This window comes from Anser anser, assembly GCF_964211835.1.
Source record: "Anser anser genome assembly, chromosome: 1".
NCBI lineage: Eukaryota > Metazoa > Chordata > Aves > Anseriformes > Anatidae > Anser > Anser anser.
Window position 1 is genome coordinate 94,071,983 of NC_139720.1, and position 20,094 is coordinate 94,092,076.

Genomic DNA, 20,094 nt, shown 5'->3' on the forward strand with positions numbered 1-20,094 from the left:
AAAGTCGGGCTACTCTGAGCTTTCGTACCAAAGGGCAATGCTGATGGGTGAGAGGCAGAGAAGTGCTGCAGAGAGGTAAATAAAGGGAAAAGCCTTAAGAGGTTCACAGCTGCCCTGATATAAAAGAATCATCTTTCACGCTGATAAAAATAATGTTACAGGCTCTGATAAGGATAATCTCCCAGGCTTTGATAAGAGTACAATAAGAACAAGCCTTTTACAATGCAGCATTATTGAACCACAACCCCATCCTGCCCAGAAATACCCTTTCTAGATGCCGCTGCCTTTTGTTCACCAGCAGCAAAAGCACTGGGAAGGACTGCTCTAGCTTTCCTCCCTGTCTAGCAAATTTGAGCAGCACAGCCAGGTAAGGACTCGATGGGCTCCACCCTATTGAATATGGAGCAATTCGCTGCAAAGCAACTAAAGCATGCAAATAATTGCATTGACTTCAAATGAAATTATTCCTATGTTTAAGTGCTCTACTGAATCAGGGCCAGAGTGCTCGGCATGCTGGAGTATCAAGTCTCAAATGTTTTGGAAGGCTTTAAGTGAGAGGGAATGGTTTGGGAAATAGGGGGGAGGAAAGTGGGAGGGAAAGGAGCTCTCCTACTGAATAATAGGCCAATTATTTCTGTGGAAGTTTTTGATGGGTATGAATAAAGAAAATAAGAACGATGGAAGGTCTGAATCTCTTTGGAGGTTTGCATTAACTGTCAGTTACTACCTCGTATCCACGCTGACCCAGAAACTGGACCGGCTGTACAGTTATGAAATTGATTTAAGAAATATATCGTGTATGAGCTTATGTGCACAATGCAACCTGCTTTCCCTCTGTATTTCTGTAGCAATACAAGAACGCACTGAGCCAGCCTACTGCTCTTGAAGGGATGGATGCTAAAGATGCCTGAAATTCTGCACATCCCAAGCTGAAGATAGCAGAGGGTTGTTTTTTTGGTGGAGCTTAAAGGCCAGCTGAGCAGGAGCACCTACCCATGCAGATGGGGGCCACCTGTAGCACCGGGGGCAGTGCAGGTACCCAAAAGCAGGCACAGAGCTGCTTTGCTGGCTCAGTCATGTCCACAGTGGCAGGCGTGGGGACGGCTCTCCCAGAGCCACTGGCTTGGCAGGACAGAGCAAGGAAAAGCTCCACAGAAATGCCCACGGTGGCCACTGCTGCTTGCAAGACAGGCGTTTGGCTGCAGCCACCCTGGTATCCTGCAGGTGAAATTAAGGAAAATGAGAGAGGAGTACGGAAAGCCGTAGCCTCAGCTTTATGCTGGAAGACCAGGAGCGTCCTTCGCCACATTATGCTCCTTAAGACCTTGTCCCTAGGACCTGGACGTACCAAGCGGCTCGTTCCAAACCTCTCCCAGCGCAGCGCCGACTTCCCGTCCTGACAGCAGTACATTGCGCTTCTCACGTCTGATCTCGGTTTATTCCAAAAGCAACAGATGAAAGCCGGCGAGCATTAAAGTAAATAGGAGTTTTGCTTTCAACCACATTTGGAGCAGAATTTGACCCAGAATTAAAAGGACACTTTCTACTGGGGATCCAGCAGGTTTCTGATGCTGTTCCAGTAGCTCCAGGAGGCACACCTGCTCTTGGATCTGCATGGCAATTTCTGTGGTTTGGCCACTGAGGATGGTTTTATATTATTTTTAAGCACTACCATTAAAAACAAGGAACTTTTTTTCTCTTTTCCCTCCACTTCGCATGTTTTGCAAAGAGCTTGGGCAGAACCAAGTAACCACACAGGTGAAAAAAGCCGTACAGAAAATATTCTCAGCATTGTGCACAGGCAATTCCTCCTGCAGTTGTTTGGGATGCCTGACCCAGCCCCAGCCTCTCATCCAGGGACCCTTTCCCCAGACACCAGCCGCTGGAGACCAACCCCAAGAAAGCCGCTCCCTGGGGGCCTCACAGGCCTGCAGGCCATGCCTTAGCCTTGCTCCTGACAGGAACTGGGTGGCCGTGGGTGAAGACAGGCCAGCAGACCCTGCCAGCTTTGCCACCCACCCATGTCCCCATGCCGCCTGGCATGCGGGGAGGCTGAGGCCTGATCCTGAGGCGGGCTACGGCTGAACTCTCCCCATCACTCATCCCCAGGGTACAACCACCACATAAATAACATCGGATGGCTTTTGCTGTGAGTGACCAAACCAGAAGGGAACTCAAGGAAAACATTGAGAAAAACACATAAAACCGCTTTGAGCACTATGAGGCAGCCATTACAGCAGTTTTCCACAAGTATTGCCAATGGTGCGGAGAATGATTCCAGTTCAACACGGGGCGGGGGGGAGCATAGTTCATGGTGAAATGATTATGTGGGATGTGCTGAGAGTTAGGCCAGTTTAAAGAGAGACTTTAAGTCAGTGAATGTGATTTTAACGTCATAATTTTGGTCAATAACAAAAGTGTGTAGAGCACACACGTGAAATGGTGCTCAGACAGATCCCCAAAACACGGTTTCTACTTAGATGTGGGAGAAAAACCCCACAGGACTAAAACAGAACAAGGGCCACAGGCAGGAGTATTTCACTCCAAAAGAGATTAAATGTCCCTTTCAATACAGCCTACTTACAACGGGACTCCAGCACCAGGGGGATTTTCAGCCGTCTGCCACCAGGATATTGGGAGCAGGAAGAGCTGAGCACACCGTCCCTGCCCAGGAGCTGACTGCATGGCTGAAATTGGACCCTGCTATTTGCGTCATCACCAAACAATTAGTAAATGCTTCAGGTAACTCAGGCCATTCCCCAATGCTTTTGAACATGTTTGTGGCCGGATAAGGTCTGTCACATCCCTGGTGTCAACACGGCGGCTTTGCGGTGAGCTCTGGCACATCAGCAGGGCTCTCTGCCCGGAAGGCTGGTAAAGTCGGGGAAGCACAGCTGCGGGTGAAGCACCCGCAGCTTGCCAATGCTCACGCCAGTCCATAGGAATAATAGCACAGGAGTTGCTCCCAGATCCAGGTGAATTTTTAGCCCTTCAACAATCAAAGTGGCTAAAAAGCTATTTCTTGGCTTAGGAAGAGCGGTAACATAGCAAAATTGGGGCCGTTGTAGAAAGTGCTCTGACATTTTCTACAGTTTTCATGATTCACCCTGTATCCAAAGGGAAACATTTCTATTACGTGTTGAAAATTGGCTGATCCACATAACATCTGCGAGACGTGTTTCCTCTCTGTCTGGCTCAGCAGCTCTCAGTCCTTTGTTGCTCCATCAGTGGGTAGATGCATCTATGACCACAAAAGTCAGTTGTCCTATCAAAGAAGGCTGCAGATCCCACTTCTAGCCTGAAAAAAAGAGGCAAGTGTTTTTAAATCAGATACGTAGGCAGTTTTTCATCCAATTTCAAAAACAAAGAAGGAAAATATAATATTACTGCCATTTCCATCAGTTTGCCTTTTGGATAGACTTGGGTAGCCCAAATCAGAATTCACCGTCTCCACTAGCAACAAATGCTTGTAACCTTTTTGCTGGGCCAAGTTTTGCAATAATTTTGCACTTTTCTGGGATACCAGAGAACCCCCACAGCCACACACACCAAGACACATGGTAGAGAGAGGTGTAGATGAGCCATTCGGAAGATTTTAGGTGTCAGGTGTGGCAGTGAGATACCACACCAGATATGAAGGACATGCAAGGGGCATGAGCACACAAGGTAGCCTAAGGACAACAGCTGTCAACAGGTAGAAAGCACCAGAACTTACAAACAAGAGCTTTTTAGGAATTAATTTTTTTCCTCAACAACAAACCTTCAGAAGTTCACAACAAGACCAACTCCAGTTCATGTAAGATTTTTCAGCCCAAACCTACAGCTTTCCATTAAAAAATATATACTGTTATCATAGTCGAAATAGCCAGAATCACTGCTATAGATGTGTGGAAGAGCTAGTCAAACTCTGTTCCAAGGCTTAAATAATCCCTAACTATTAGTTTGACAGTCAGTTGAGCTCAAAGACAAGATAATCACTGAATTTCATGGTTTTTGGATTAGATCTCTAATAGACCCTGGCATCTGCTGCCTTGTTTACAAATAAAACCAGGAAAAAAATCCTCCTAAAAGAACAAGACAGGCAAAGGAATACAAATACTAGAGAGCTGGAAAGGAGACCAACTACTTAGTAACACCACCATTATCCAGTAATCATGACCAGAAAAAAATAATTGTTATTAATGTGCACATATTAATTCTAGATGCCTCGTACATGTAATCCTTAGATGTTTTCAGTGGATTAAATCCACTACTTATGTAATAGTCTGGAGATGAGTGGAGCTACACCCACCGTGGTTTGGGTTCCACCTGTTTTTAGGTAAACCCTGACTTCCCTCTATTCTGCATATCCCTCTTCCAGGAGCCAGAAAGTGAAGACAAACTGTTTGTTTTCCTTGCTTTACTATCTCTAAGCTATATTGTCATAACATTCAGATCCAATTCCAAAAGGCTGCGCAGCTGTAGCAAATAGCCAGGATGGAAGACTGCACCAAGCAGGCTTGATGATGCGTAAGTTACATGTACAAGTATGCATTTGTTTTAACATATAGCCAGGGTGTATTATATTTCTGTGGCATATATGGAAGTTTCAGAGACAGCAGAGGCATTTGAAGCAAATGTAAGCCCCTGTTAAGAAACACAAAACAGACATTGCATGTGTATTTTCAGACATAGTATTTGTCAGCATGGATATTTCAACTTTCATTCTGCATATCAGAACAGGGCTTCAGCTGTCTGGATTTTACTAGTCAAGATATCCTCAGCATCTTGTCTTTTTATGCAGAGTGGTGTGGTCTGGTATGCAGCAGTATGTGTACTTGGCCTCTTGAATTACCCAATGTTCCTATTGTCCATAAGGAACAAGAAGTCCCTTTTCACTCAGTTCAAGCAAATTATCAAGGGAGATGGCATTCTACATGCAGTCTCAAAGCTCTTGCGTACTTTTGCTGCTTGCTGTGAGCCTACAGCCAAAGTCAGTGTAGGCAAATATTTTTCCATCCAAGATTTTTTTTTCCATTCTACGGCCATAAGCCGTTAGCAAACCATGTCAGTTTTGGGAATTAAGCCCTACCAGAAATGAAGAAGGGCATGAAATGCCGGGAAGGGGAAGGCTCTAATCAGAAGAAAATATCTCAAAATTTTTAAAAAAATAATTAAAAAGGAAATGGTGAGCAACTGGCTATCTTAAACTAATCCAAGTATCAGTGAAGCATTCAGTACTTCCTCTTCCTCTAGATAAGGTTGCATACTGACACCAGAGAAACAGACCCTTAAAAATTGCTTCTTATCAATTTTATTGTCATAGCTTCTGGCCTCGAGGAAGTGATGGAAGTGAAAAAGGGAGCCAGAATTCGTTTTATAACCTATCATTTCTCATTTCCTTTTTCCATCTGTGTGTTACACAGGGCTGAGAGGACTCTACATCAGCAAGTGACACTGGAGTACCCCCGGAACGATGACAAGAGTTGGTTTGAAGTTAACACTTAGAGTTCCAGCAGGCTACCCTGATGAATGAAAACAAACAAACAAAAAAAAAAATCAGTTACAGACTTTCCATGAACGCACAGACCCTGGTCCTACTTTTATTAGGAACTTGCTGCTGCAATCCAGATGGACAGGCAGCCATCAACCCAGGGCAGCAGCCTCAGCCTCTCCTCAGGGGGCAGCACGGCCTTCAGGGCTCTTTGGGGAGCATCAGCATTTTGGGCACCCCATCTTGCTCAGCTGATGCCACACGCCACTGGCAGACCTGGCTGCACTGACCTTGTCTTCACTGTCTTCAATTGACTTACTCACATTAATTGGCATTACTCAAGATCTGGGTGTAGCTTGGATTCATTGTATAATAACGTTCCTTTGCCATTCCAGCTGTTATGCAGAACCCAAATATTTAACTGACTGCACGTTATTTCAGCTAAACAGTTGACAGAAGCATCCACTGCAGAGCACAGATGGGGCTTATTCCTAAATCATACAAGAGGGTGTTTTTTTTTTCCCCTGGACGGATCCCATACGTTGTCCAGATGCAAAACCAAACATTATCAGTCTAGTAAATGGATGTGCAGCCAGTCAGTGCACAAACTCCTAAGGCTAATAGGGAATTATTCTGAATAGGCAGAAATTAGTTTGACTTACACTAGGGCAAGAATTCTTAAAAGGCACCAATTTGCTCTAAAACTGGAGAATAAGGTCAAGCCATCAACTCTTCTTGTTTGCAGATTCATCCAGCAACACTGATTTTGACAGTGTGGAAAGAACCTGGAACAAGATCACATCTGAATTGCTCAAAATCTCACCCTGCAAGACACAGCTCGAGATCCCATGTTCCGTGATTCACCCCACCTACGAATAATGTTGGCTCCATCCAAATTATTCCAGCACACCAAACAAAACCATGACGTACAGTCAATGGCAGAGCCGGCATTGCAACGCAGTGAAGCAGCCTGCCGTTTCACTGGTCAGCCATCAATTGTTTCTGACACATCTTTCTGAGGCCTCTACCTGACCCGTACATGGCAGCTTTCCCAAATTTTTCCTGCAAGAGTGGAGAAGGGGAAGGCCTGCTGACTAAGCCAAAATCCAGTACAAAATCCAGTACTTCTTTGTGCAAGAAGCAAAGCAGAGCCCTGAATCCTTACAAAGCCATACCAGGGGTGGCACAGAGCACACTGCCATGCTGCTGCCCACCATCCCCACCACCTGTGGCACCCAGACTCACCTGTGACACCCCGAGGCACCCAAACACTCGCCCTCCATGTGCCGGCAGCACGGGCAAGAAGAGGAGCTGTGCCTTTCTCACAGCACAAGTAGGTGGAGGCTGGGGAATATCCAGGCTGGCAACAAGAACATCACCCACCTACCCAGAGAAGGATGAGTCACCTCTTCCTCCCTCTGTAAACAAAATATTTGAAACCTTGGTTTAGTGGAAAATTGTGACGTTTTCTTGGTTCTCCTACCAAGGTGCTTGCTGTCGGGGCCAGCACCCCGCACATCATTTGCGAGGTGAAGAAGCGCCAGCACAGAGCTCATGAGTGGGAAGGACCAGGTTTCTTGAAGAGCAGTTTTACTGCAAAGAGTGACTGCAATGCAAAGTTACCTCTCCTCTGCGGGCTGTGCCTCTGCGAGGTGAGTCAGAGTTTAATAGATGCCTTCGGTGACCGAGATAAGATTGCAGGGCCAGACCTGGGCTACGAGCTGGGCGTGCTCTGCATCCTCAGCTGGGCTGTTTACCCCATTCAGCACAAGTCAGTGGGACACCCCGGAGATTTCCCAGGCACAGAGATGGCATGACAACCCACTGTGTCCCAGCAGGGCATGAAGCAAAGCCACCTGGGCTACTTGCAGCCAGGTGTTGAGATGTGGAGAGCCTGGGACCAAGATCACCCCCTCCCACACCAGGAAGACTCATGCCTGATGATCCCAGCGACACAGCAAAAGCCACATCTCATGCAAGGAGCCTTTCATTTTTAACTGCATTGTATTTAAAGCACCTCCTTTTATTGCCTCCAGTTGCATTTTACCTTGCAATATTAAACACAAAAGCAATCACCAAAACCCTGCCATTAAAATGCCATAGACCCAATTTCTGCTTTGCACAACACTAGGAAATTATAATAATACGTCACCACGATTTCTTAACAAAATGGATGGTCAGTACTCGAATGAGAGATATGGTAGGTTTGGAAACAAGCTCTGCCATTTTCTTCACCTCATGTGTGCCACATTACTGAACTGGGTTACTGTGGATTACAAAATTTCCTCTGAAGCATCACGTTTTGGTCCCCTCCAGACCCACAAGCATGGACAGTAGCCTGAAACAACAGGTTAGTATCACAGAAACGTGTCACACTTAAAGTCACCTGAAAAAGGAGGGAAAATGCAGGTTTTCCAATTTGCTTCTTTTTGCATTGAATGTCCTTTCCACTATTCCCCTCCAGAGAAGGCACTGGGATTCTCCAGCTAGCTTTTGCTGTTAAACACGTCTCGTCTGCCATGCTTTTCCCTGAAGGCAGTAGACCTAACACAGAGAGAAACATTGCAAAACAGAAGAAAATGCTTGTTGGAGACCTTGTTTTACCACATAGCTCAAATGTCTGAAAATACTTGGAAAAACACTTAATCCTTGTTTTAAAAGAAAAACCTGCAAATTACCCGTCAAAGCCAAGGAAAACTAGTCAATGTGCCTAAATTCTTCATCAAGTCCTTGAAGATTTTCCAACACACCCCATGTATTTTTAATGTAGCCTGATAATCTGTTTTAACACATAACCTGTCAGAAGTAGGCTGTAGCTTGAGAATGTCATCGTTCATATTTAATTAAAAACTCCTAATTAACGTTTCTTCCCTTTAGAGTTTGAAAGAGAAAAAGAGCTTGGAAGTGGGACACGGGAACACCCTAAACACAGAGGAGAAAAAGCAGAGCTCCAAACTGCCTTCAGACGAAGTCATTCTTCCAAGCCCCTCAGTTCAGGTTAACCCTGGGTTAGCACTGGGCTGGTGAGAGCAGCACTCTGAGAGCAGTCAGTCTCCAATTCCAAATCAGGGTGAAGAAAAAGGAGGGGAACCAACACAAGCCTATTTACATGGTCAGATCCATCTTAAGAAACCAACACCTAATTTTTTACATCTTCCACCAGGCCTTTCCCTTCTTCTGTGCTTCTTTGGAGGACACACTCACAATTCAATTATCCACATTTAGGGGCCCATAAAAATGAAAACAAGCTTTAGTCAGCGCACAAAGGCTGAGTAAAGACAAGGCCCAAGGACAAGAGCTTTGACGTGCTGAGATGCAACACCAGGCTGAGCAGCAGAGCCAGACGCTGAAGGTGCAGATTTCCCAGTTGGAGAATCCATCCCTACCAGAGCAGGGGCGAGGGCTTTGGTCGGGATTTGCCCTCTGTGTGGTGCATGCAGGGAGAAGCCCTATGAATCACAGTGTGTGCTTTCCCAAGGGTTTCTCAGGAGATTTGCAAGTCTAATCCTAATCGTAGCTTGCTCCAGCATGGCCACTGGCAGGAGCTGCAGGCATACCACCCCCTCACACACCACCCTCGCACCCCCCAAGCAAACGTCCAAGCTCCCTGCTGTCTCTTGTCCCCAGACGCTCACGTCCTGCAGCTCCAACCAAGTGCTCTCGTCCACCTTCACTGTCTGGGATCCAGCCCCATCTCTCACCTTTGGGAGCACTGGATCTACCAGTTACCAGTTGCTGGATCTGCCATTTACCAGTTGCTGGATCTACCAGTTAGCGCACTGGTGGAAAGCAGTAATGGCCCCATGTCACATCTCCCTTCCCTCCCCATCATGGCCCTGGTCAAAAAACATCTTCTTACACCAAAACCTCTCTGAAGCAGCCATGATGCTTGGAAGGGTCTGAACCTCGCTTCCACTCCCTTCTCAGCCAGCCAGCTTGCCCAGAGCTGCCCAGCTCCTGGGTGAGAATTCAGTGCTGTGCAAACCTGAGGACAGAAGAAAAGATCTAGGAGCTCAGGAACATTAGTTTATGCTAAGAAAGGCAGGCAGCAGTGGGGTGCAGCACAAGGGATGCAGCCTGGGCCAGCACCAGCAATGCAGGTACATGTGCACCACGTCCCACCTGGACAGCCCAGCCCGTGCCTTCCTCCAAGAGCAGCCACAAAGCATGCTGGCTTCGCCCCCTCCCACAAAATTCTTGCTGCAGTCAAGCTTTTTCATAGAAAAAGAGATTTCCTAGCAGAAGGTGGCTTGGTTTCATCGCAGCTCATAGTTTCTAAGAAATGTTTTCCAGTTTCCCGAGCAGTGCTAGGCAATTCCAAGAGAAAACACCCAGCGGCCATTTCAGCCACCCTCCTCCTGGATGGCCAAAGCCCCCACAGAAACCACCATGGGGTCAGCAACATGGGCCTGCCCCAGGCAGAAGCCAGCACCAGCCTGTGATTAGTGCCCACTCAACCGGATCTAAAGAGCAGCACGCTCACTTTCAGTTTCCCAGCCAGCCCACTTTGGTACCAAACTCTCCATGCAGGACTTCTGCATCCCTCACACAACCCTCCTGCTTGGTGCCGGGCATCACTTGTACAGCCAGTACCCTCCAGTCAGCCCAGCATGTTTAGGAAAGAGGAAAATAACCTGGAGCACTCACATGGCATTGAGCACCTTGGACATTCATACAACCTGCAGCTCTGTGGTTGTTTTGAAATTCATGCCCCGGCTAAGTCTCACCAGTGACAGAGGAGAAGCAGGGTTTTGCTAAAGCAGCATGCCTGCAGGAGGAAGGGATGCCACTGGGACCAGATGTCCAAATCTTCAGCCACCAACAGCTCTCCATGGCCAGATCTAGGGAAAGAGGAAGGAAATATGGGTACAAAACACACAGAAAAAAATTACCCCAAGAATTTGGTCAGACTAGGAAGAGCATACAAATCTTTTTCTCTGAAAAACCCATTGGTGTCATTTGTGGAACAAACTGCCGTCATTTAACAGTTTGCTCAGCCCTCCAGATTGTCGCTGACAATTTCATTTTTTCAGAAGAATTAGTCATGCAGTAAATTGTTACACTTGAAATGAGAACCACAATCGCCAGATTATCACTCATCTAATTAAAAGCAACCTAAGTATTTCACACGATACAAACAGTACGGTATTCACGTGCCAAACATAAAGATACAGAGCGCTTAGGAGTTTGACGTCAGTTTTTTGCTTCAATCAACATTTGCCTTTTAGGTCAATACATTTTGATGTTTGCCATAACAGAAGCTAGAACCAACATGCTTATTCTTGCAATTATTTTGCTTAACCCTTTCGGTGCCTGGAAGAACGTTTGCAAGAAAAAATGGAGAGTTGAATAAGAGCGTGCAGCCTCTGTGCGTGGCCTTTCTCTCAGATAAATCCAGAAAAATGCTGGTGCAGTTCTGTTATCTGGAAGAATCGCACTGTTCCTTGCCAGCGCTGGCACAGAGCATGCAACAACACTGCCAGTAATATTAAATATCACTAATAGCCCACCTGAATAGCCGGGAGACAAACATTCAGTTATTAAAAGCAATGGTACAGAATTGCCTAATTAAGCCCGGTAGCTTGCTGTTTACAGTGGGCTGGTGCCAAAAGAAGAACACAATTTTACAGCTTTTATTGCTATTGTTTCAGTGTATTGAAAAAAAAAAAAGAAAAAGAAAAACGATTTTAATCAAACGCGGGGTATTTGAACTCTGCAGCCACCATTTGCTTCAGCCACAGCGAGATAAGCAGGAGAATGAGCTCTTGTGCGTTCGTCTGCTCAGTTTATACAAGCAGTAAGGAAACTGTTTGCTCGTGCTTGCTGCGCTCCCCTTGCCAGCAATCCCTATGCCAGCGCGAGTGCTCACAAAGAAAACAGCATCTGCCTGGCGAGGGTTGGTGCAACACGTGCCGCATGGACGGACAGACAGACGGCTTCCCCAGCCCCACCACCCATTCTGCAGGAATGATTTTGTGTCCCAAATATCCGAGCTTTAGATGAGCTCAGGAGTACAAGAGGATGGAGGAATCAGGCCTGGAACTGCAGCACAAAATGTGCATGCACAGTCACATGCACCCTGCCAAAAAAATGCGCACACACACTCACATTAGGCTTGTGGGCAGACTCTCTCTCTCTCTCTCTCACATGTATATGTATAAACACATATATATGTGTATGTATATATGTATATATGTATGTGTATATATATCTTTTTATTTTTCTCTGGGCCACAAGTCTTCCCTGCAAGCCTAGAATTGCCAAAAACCCCTTTTGTTGGACTCGCTCCAAATGTTTGACAGGACCAGCAACCGGTTGTGTTCCAGAAATAACAGGGAAACGAGGAACAGGCAAGCTGTACGTAAAGAGGGAAAAGAGAGAAGGTCGTAAAGAGAAAGGCAAGTGCATGGAGGAGGTTTCATCATCCATGGGTAAAACCCAGAGCAATGGGGGCACGGTGCCCTTGGGAGGGAGTAATCAGCATCTCCCTCACACCGCCTGTCTCTGATCCCAAACAGGAACAAAATCCCCCTTTTCTGGCTGGGGTCTGGGCGCAGGGCATCTCAGCAGGTGCCCACCATGAGGCTCCTCAGGTGCAGCACCCGCCCTGCACCACCCCCAATACAGCTCCTCAAGGCAGAAGGGAGGCATGAGGTCAGCGTGCTCTGTCACAGCCTAAACATAAAGATAAAAAGCAAGCAAAACTGTCTATTAGCACATGGAAGATAAACAACTGTTTCCCCCAGTTTCCCATAACTCATTGCCTTAATGGCAGAAGATAGGCAATTAATAGTGTGGCTTCCGTCTTAAATCACATCAGGGGCTATGGTTTAAACCCACTTTAAAGAAACTAGGCCAATCATTTTATAAGGCGTGGGAATTGTTAGATCGTGCTATCCCTTCTGCTTCATACAATTGCATGAAGCCTGATACCGTAGAGAGGTTTTAATGAAGGCCTTATATAGCTCTAGGTCAGCACATTTGCATTTGTGAAGATTACATTGAAAGCACAAGAAGTGAAAGAGCATGAACAAACAGCAATGTTTTCATCTTTTAAAACAACATTCCCTCCGTGGGAATATGGTACAAGACACTGGGAAACAATGGTTTCTATTTCCAGCTCTGCTGTCAGCTCGCAGGAGTCTGACCTTAAGCAAATCATTTTACTCTGGAACCTCATTTATCTGCCTCGGGTGTGTAAGGCTCATTAGTACCCTTACTAATGAGCTCCACATAATCATATGCAAAGCACAGCATTTTTGTAGATTTTGGAAGACTAAGATTTGTAAAGCCCTTTGAAATTCAAGATGATGTAGATATGTAAAGATCTCCCTCCTGCTCCCTCTCTTGCGCACACAAACATGAACACACCATCCAGGTGATAAAGACAAATTCTGTTTCGAAAATTTCGGTTCCCAAGCACCAGCTGTGTAACTCAAAGTCCGGTTTTGAAGTTTTATTACTTCTTTGAAACAACATTGCTATAAAACACACACTCACAAAAGAAACCCAAACAGCAGCAACTTACCGGAATGGTTGGTCTTGAGAAGGCAATAAAAGCCTAAACAAACTTGAACTTTGGACTGCATGCTTTGTTGAGTTATTGAATTTGACAGGTTAATTTATTGCTTTGATCTGATTTATACACTGGCTGTGCACTTGCAGAGCTTCTTCTGGTGAGGTGCTACTTTTATACTTTGTGCTCTGTTGTAGTCCTAATCATACAGACGCAGCTACCTGCCAGGAGTGCACAATTACAAGTCTATCTTTTATTCAACTAATTGGTACAGGTGGATAAAAAAAAAAATGGTTTTCGTGCCTGCTACCCCAAAGCAAAGAATGACTCTGTTCCCAAAATACTGTCTTAATTTTTTGCAGTTACAACAGTTGGTCTGATAAAAGATGTTACCTCTACCTACAAATCTCATCCAGCTGATATCTTTTGAACAACACACTTGCAACAAAGTACCAGGATAAAAAGTCTGACTCCTCACTGGAATTTGCAGGCTCTTTCTGGCAGCCTATGCACATCCACTAAGGGCTGGAATCCAGCAGCAGTTCTGTGACCAGAGCTAACTACAGTTACTCATGCTACTTTAAAAAGATAAAACTTTTCCCAAAATTCAGTTGAATTTCTTAATGGGAAAGTGAAAACAAAAATCAAGGGGAATTTTGCAGAAGGCTGCCAAAAACAGCCTTACGACCAAGCTGCAATATCTTTGCACAAAGCAACATTTCATTTCCCCCTCCACGCACAGGGACCATAAGCCATACCCTGTCGATTTTTATTCTCTAGCTCTGAGCCAAGGCTTCCCCAAGAGCCTCCAGCAGAGCAGGCAGGTACGTCTCCCTTGCACAGCCAGCTGCCCAAAACCCAGGTGTAACCCTGTCTGCAGGCAGGGAGCTAATTGAGTCCCCAGACACCAGGGCACAACTCAAGCAATCCAAGCTGCTCTCGCACAGCCAAGGGCTGCTGAGGGGACATTACCCACCGCGGCACTGGTGCGGCGGGTTTTTGGGACACAAGGACATGTGGCCGAGGCTGCTCGGTCCCTGCCAGATGCCTGGCCCTTGCAGGCAGCAATCGCTCGCAGAGGCAGGGCTGAGGCAGAGCTTGTGCACGCCTGCATGTGCGGGTGTGGAAGAGAGACACGTGCTGCTTTCACCTCTGCTCTCAGCTAGAGAATATGGGCAGCCATGTGCCCACACTGCAACTGGAGAGCTTTCACGGGGGTGAAAGGGAAGACTTGCTGTGGGAAAAGCAGCCTGGGCAGCCCTGGATGATGCCCTGGGGCTCTGGTGAGCCGCAGCCTCCCTGCCAGAGCATCCCATGTGCCCAAGAGCAAGGAGCTTTGCTAGGGGATGATTACAGCGGTGGGGAATTTGTCCCAGTTCGTTGGGTGCAGGCTTTGCACATGCTAAATATTTGCTTGGCTAGAGGTTCTGGATATTAAAATTAAGGAGGAACAATATTTTGCAATGATAGATAAAGAAATGGTCCCCTTGGCAATTGAGGTTTTGCCAGGGCAAGGAAGCAGCTGAAAGACCACCATTTTACGGAAGATGAGATCAGATTCTTATCTCTGATCAGTTTTCTACAATTTGTTTCTCCACCAAATCTAATTGCATCACTTTGCATTTATCCTTAGGTAAGGAAAAGAAAAGTAGATTTAAGGTTCGATTTAAGAGAAATTAGGTAAGGCAAGGAGGTCAGAAGCTTTAACTATAACCTCATCTTGCTATCTGACTAGCATTATTCACTCCTTGCACTTGCCATAACCCTTCAGAAGCATGAGGGAAGACCTCCGTGCCTTCCTACAGCGAGTCCAAAGCCTCAATTCCCTCCACATCCCAGAAAAGCCACATGGCTCCCTTGGGGTTTCACCAAATCAGGAGCAGATCTCCGACCATGTCCCAGATGCAGCAGGCTGCACCACTCCTCCAGCCAGCGTCACTTTGCTACAACGGGCCAAGTCACTTCCAGCAAAACCCTCACCATGAAATTTGGGGAGAAGGTGATGAGCACGGTAGCCAGCTTCCTCCCCACGCTGGCTCTCATACATGCCTGTGCTGCAGTGCAGGGACTCATCTCTTATGATGGCAGGAGCTTCCCAAATGATCAGAACTTATGAGCAGTCAGTGAAGGTGTCCAAATTGAAAATAACCCTGTAAAAAAAAAAACAACAAAAAAAAACACATGAAAGTACATGGAAAGAGTTACTGAGGCCATGCAACATCTGTCTGAGCTATGGTGGTAGCAATTGGTGGGGATGGTCATAAGGAAGGATGAGGCAAAGCCCCGCATCTCAATCCAAATCCCTGGAGAAGTCTAGCTTGGTCCATTCACACTGCTTCCTGATGTCCCCTGTCCTGCAAAAGGAGTAGTTGGTGCTTGAAACCCTGCAGACGTCAATACCAAGCTCTTCTGGGTGAAAACAGAGCTTTCTCTAAGGGCTCTGTCCAGAGAAACAGTCTTCATTGAAATAAAGATTTTGTCCCTGACCAGGGGCTGGCAGCTTGCCCCAGCATCCCTCCCCAGACCATCCCCGTTCAGCATCACTGACCCCCAGCCCACACTGGCACTCGAGGACACGCAGGCAGCTGCATGTATCTGGAGGAGGGACAGCGGTGAGGAGTCACCCAAACTCCTGCCAAGAGCAGCAGACGAGCCCGAGGGCCTGGTGCCCAAGGCAGAGGGTGCTGCTGGCTCCCAGTGCCTCTCAACCTTTCCCACCAGGGCAGAGCAGGGCTGGCCGAGCCCCATGCCTGGCCCTGAGCTACCCCCTGCTGCCTGTTATTTACCCCTGGGGAGGGCTCCCGTACTATCCTCTTGTGGCTGAAGCAGTGGCTGGCATAGTAAGATGTCAAGAAGGTTTAAGGCATCTTGTCCCACCAGCCAGCTGTGCCAGCATCAGTCTCTGTGCTGTAAACTGGATTGAAAGGGAGAGAAGACAGTAGTTCCCATTCCCTCTCCCCCCTATCCAGTGCAGCAAAGCATCCTTTTCCTCACAGAGAGGAATGAGCCAGCGTGGGGCAGGGCTGCCAGAAGCCCCCGCACAGTTCATGATTACAAAGCCATTCTCCTCGCCTGCTTCTCAAGCCAGGGCAGACGCCGGGGTGTTTCCTCCCACAGGCGCAGGCAGCCAGCAGCCCACCCACTCCTGCCTTGGGGGAACGCTTGTTCCCTGCCCCGTGCGTAAGCTGGCTCTACATGCATTTGCATGTCTCCTGATAGTGCCCGGATAGTCGCTTTTTCCAGGCCTTCACTCAGGAGACGCCGGTAGCCCAGCACAGCATTATGACAATTAGCACCACGCTCGGTCTCCAGCACGCAGACCTCTCGGCAGCGTGAGCCAACACACAGCTCCGGGATGGGCCACGTGTGACAGCGACACTTCCCCGGCAGGACACGCAGCACACAGTCACTCATCAGCCCCAGCCCTCCCTGCTCTTTTGCATCTCTGGCACCAGCATCCCAGGCAGGCGCTGCGCTGCCGGAGAGGCACAAGAGGGTTTAAGAGCAACCCTCCTCTCCCTTTGCTGGGATCTCTCCCTCGCACCAGTCTCCTCAGCACCAACTCCAAAACAAGGTTTAGCTCGCAGGGAAATGAAGAAAAGCAATGCAGAGAAAGGGAAACGGGAGAGGAGCAGCACGGAGAGCCAGGCCCCAGCCTGGCACGGCAGGGCCCAGCAAGCCGAGCCATGCCGCCAAGAGCTGCCAGGCGCAGATCACCTCCCACCCGCTTCCGCGGGCACAGGACACGGTGCCAAGGCGTCTTCCCCCGCGCATACCCGTTCTGCCCCTCACCCGTCCCAGTACAGAGCATGCCAAGGCAGACGGGCTCTGGGCCGCGGCCAGACGCAGATAGGTTTTTTCAGCTCGGCTCGCCCATCTTCTGTTCGGCTCCATGTCTGCAGCTGAGGCACCGGACTCAGCATCACAGCCTGTCCTCACCCCAAGCAGATACACGTGGGGGCTGCAAAAAAGGCACCTCACCATGCTGCTCCACAAGTGCTTTTTATTAAGAGGGTTGTGGAGCATGTAATCAGTGTGACCAGGTGCTTTCAGAACTGCCCCGTGAGGCCTTCTGGTTAACTAGAGAGAAAAAGCAGGAGGCAGACTGACACTACGGCAGAACAGAGCTCTGCGGCTGCGAGGCTGGGGAGAGCAGACCAGCAATCGTTGCCTCCTGCCACCCTCACAGCCACGGCATTACACATACCGCATCAGAAGATGATGGTGGCTTCACAAATGGGGTATGAGGATGGCTGCGAGAGATGCAATGTTCTCCCGTGCTGGCCTCCCACAGGCACATCTGCTTGGAAAAAGCTCCCACCTGCACTGACAGATGTGGAAAAGAAGCTTATAATCAGGAGAATATCCCAACACAGACTTCCCCACGGCTTTCTGATAAGGACAGTATTTCTATACCTCATGCCATGCAACAGATGTGTTTCAAAGGGACCAGGCTACGTCCTGGTGACCCAAGATGTTAGTACTTGGGAACGAGGGAGACCAAAGGCAGGCAAATAAAAACATGCAGGGAATACATTGTTCACCAAAATAAATAAATAAATAAATAAATAAATAAATAAATAAAAAGAAGAGAACAGGAGAAAATACAACTTTCTGTGGGAGACATAGTCTCCCCACAGGAAGAAGTAGAGGTTTGTTTTAAGTGGGTTTATTTTTTGTAACATTACAAGTATTTTGTTTTAAAGGAATGGTGTTTCACCTGTAAAACCAGAGTTCATTTTATCTCCACCTACTCCTCATTAATCGACCTCAAAGAGCATTTTTACAATGAAGAGATACAATATTAGTTAAACTAATGACTTACATAGGCAGAATCATTCCCTCAATCTCACCGAATGCTTGGATCAAGCAGTTAGGTCCTGAGAACTGACAGCTCCAGCCAGGCTCTTGAAGGAGGAGGACACCTCAGGGGAATCCCCAGTCCCAGACTCCATCAACAGCATCAATGAGGCACGCAGCCTAGGCCATGAAGATGTGACATGGCAAAGAAAACTCTTTTGGGTGCAGAGAGGAAGTAGCTGGAAATTTTCACAGGCAATCACTAGGGAAAGAAATGGCAACATCTAGGCAATTGCTGGGCCCTGCGTTGAGAGGCAGGATGCAAAGCAAGCCCAAGTGGATACTGTAGATAACAGTGAAGTCCCATGTGAAGGGCATGCAGGAGGTGATCTGCAGGCTATAGCTAGCCTACAGCATGGCTGACCCAAAAAGGACAAAGGCTGTAGGGCTACACAGACCCCGGGACCCACACATGGGGGACAGAATCAGGCACTTGATGTTCTAGCAATGGGTTATGACCAGAGAAACACAAAGAGGAGAGTAAGATGGTCAAATAGGCTAATTCTAGGCAAATAGCAAGGTTTGGCTACTTTGAGCTTTGACCACTTTGCTTTCCTCTTGTTGTCTCCCTGAGTTTCAATTTCTCTTCTCCGCAGCCAACATTTTGGCATGAGCAGACACATAAAAGAAAATGCATTGATGGGGTTAAAAAGGAAAACTTAAGCCAATAGGATTTGCACAAGTGGGAAAATGGGCAAGGAAGACAATGGCTACAAAGGTGAGGCTGGGAAAGGAAACAACTTCGGGAGCAGCAACACAGACCATGAGAGAGAGAGCATGACTGCAAACTGAATGCTGGCAGAAAGCAGGCAGAAAGCCTGATCTGGTGAGGAACATGGATAAAGCCTGGAAAAATAGGTCTGACTGGCACCCAGCTGGAACCAGCAAGGAGGTGACACAGGCACCATGAGGGACAGAAGTGGAAGCAACAGGAGAGGCAGGATCTGCCCATGTGAGCTCAAGCATGGCACTCCAAGGAAGAGACCAAGCAGGAGATGGGGAAAAGCAAGTACCACAGTTAGATGTGGTGGACCATATGCAATAGGAGAGAGAGGCCCTTGGGAGCTGCCCAGGAGAAGAGGCACCAAAGAGGTGTCAGCAGCTCTGAGTAGAAAAGCAGGTCTCAAAGTGAAGTTTGGCAGCAAAAGAAAAGTTTGCAAAGTATTTCCCACAAAAGTGACAAAGAAAAGAGAAAACACTGGCTAACAGATATAGGAGGGATGGGGGAAATTTGACAGGGGACACCACAGCATGTAAAAAAGCAGAGGGAGAGAGAGAAGACAGAGCAAAAGAAATCCACCAGCACCAGCCCTAAAAAAGACAGTGGGGTGCAGGCCATGGAGGAGCAATGCAGCAGGAATCTGGGGGCACAGGACAAGAGAGGGAGGATGCAGTAAGACCAGAAATGCTCCCAGGAAAGGATGGGGCTCCATGGTACTCCACATAAGATCCATGCAAGACACAGAGAGATAGGGAAGGCAGGGACAGAGAGAGATGTGGCCAAAGCAAGCTGAAAGCAAGGCTAATGGATTTAGCAAAGGCAAGGAGGAGTCTTCAGAAGCATGGGAGCAATAATTAAGAGGATGTGGCACCAAGATATGATGGCAAGTAATTAAAGGTTGGTAAGAGGCAGTAATTTAAGGCTAATAAGAGGCAGCAATTTATCAGGAGCCAACAAGAGTAAAGAGTCCAGGAGCAATAAATTCAACAATAGGGCAAAACCAAACAGGCAGAGCAAGAACTGGAGCCATCAGCATGATAACAAGGACCACAGCGCAGCAGCATACAGACTGCGCACAAACCCAGAGAGAAGCTGATCGAGGCCCCCCATGGGGCTGCCGGGCCTCCTCCCTCTCCTTATTCAAATCTTCCCCAAGCGTGCCGGGAGGCTTCTGGAAGACGACAAGCAAGCGACCAGGGAAGACTCATCTGTTTGAAGTAGGGGCCCGCAGCGTCCTCGTCTCCACGCCCAGTGTCTAGACCGAGAGCTCTCGGGGCAGAGGCTGTCACGAGCCCCTGACCGCTTCAAGGGGCAATGGGGGGATTTGCAGGGGTCAGCAGCCACTGGTAAGCCCCTGAAGGAAGGTGCCACCCCTGGGCCTGCTGAGCACAGGCAGCACGAGGAAGGGGCAAGAAGGCTTAATGTTTGCAGCCTTAGCTAGGAAGTGCCAGCCAGGTACCTGTCTGGAGAGCAAAGGTCCGTCCTCCCGTTGTCCCTGGGAAGCAGGAGCCTGGGCACCAATTT

At 47.8% G+C, this 20,094-nt stretch overlaps 2 long non-coding RNA genes across 3 annotated transcripts; both read right to left on the bottom strand.

Annotated features, from left to right (window-relative positions):
- Positions 1-1,983: 1,983 nt before the first annotated feature.
- LOC310893675 lies at positions 1,984-10,310 on the bottom strand. 2 transcript variants are annotated; one of them, XR_014579199.1, is made up of 4 exons: positions 10,121-10,310; positions 9,333-9,458; positions 7,860-8,017; positions 1,984-3,298 (listed from the first exon to the last, which is right to left on the bottom strand). It is a non-coding gene; the product is annotated as an uncharacterized lncRNA (long non-coding RNA). The 2 variants fall into 2 exon arrangements; XR_014579200.1 differs by lacking the exon at positions 1,984-3,298 and having other exon boundaries at positions 6,110-8,017.
- A 1,535-nt stretch (positions 10,311-11,845) lies between these two features.
- Positions 11,846-19,688, bottom strand: LOC310888816. The gene is made up of 3 exons (XR_014576178.1): positions 16,782-19,688; positions 15,039-15,139; positions 11,846-12,148 (listed from the first exon to the last, which is right to left on the bottom strand). It is a non-coding gene; the product is annotated as an uncharacterized lncRNA (long non-coding RNA).
- Positions 19,689-20,094: the final 406 nt, after the last annotated feature.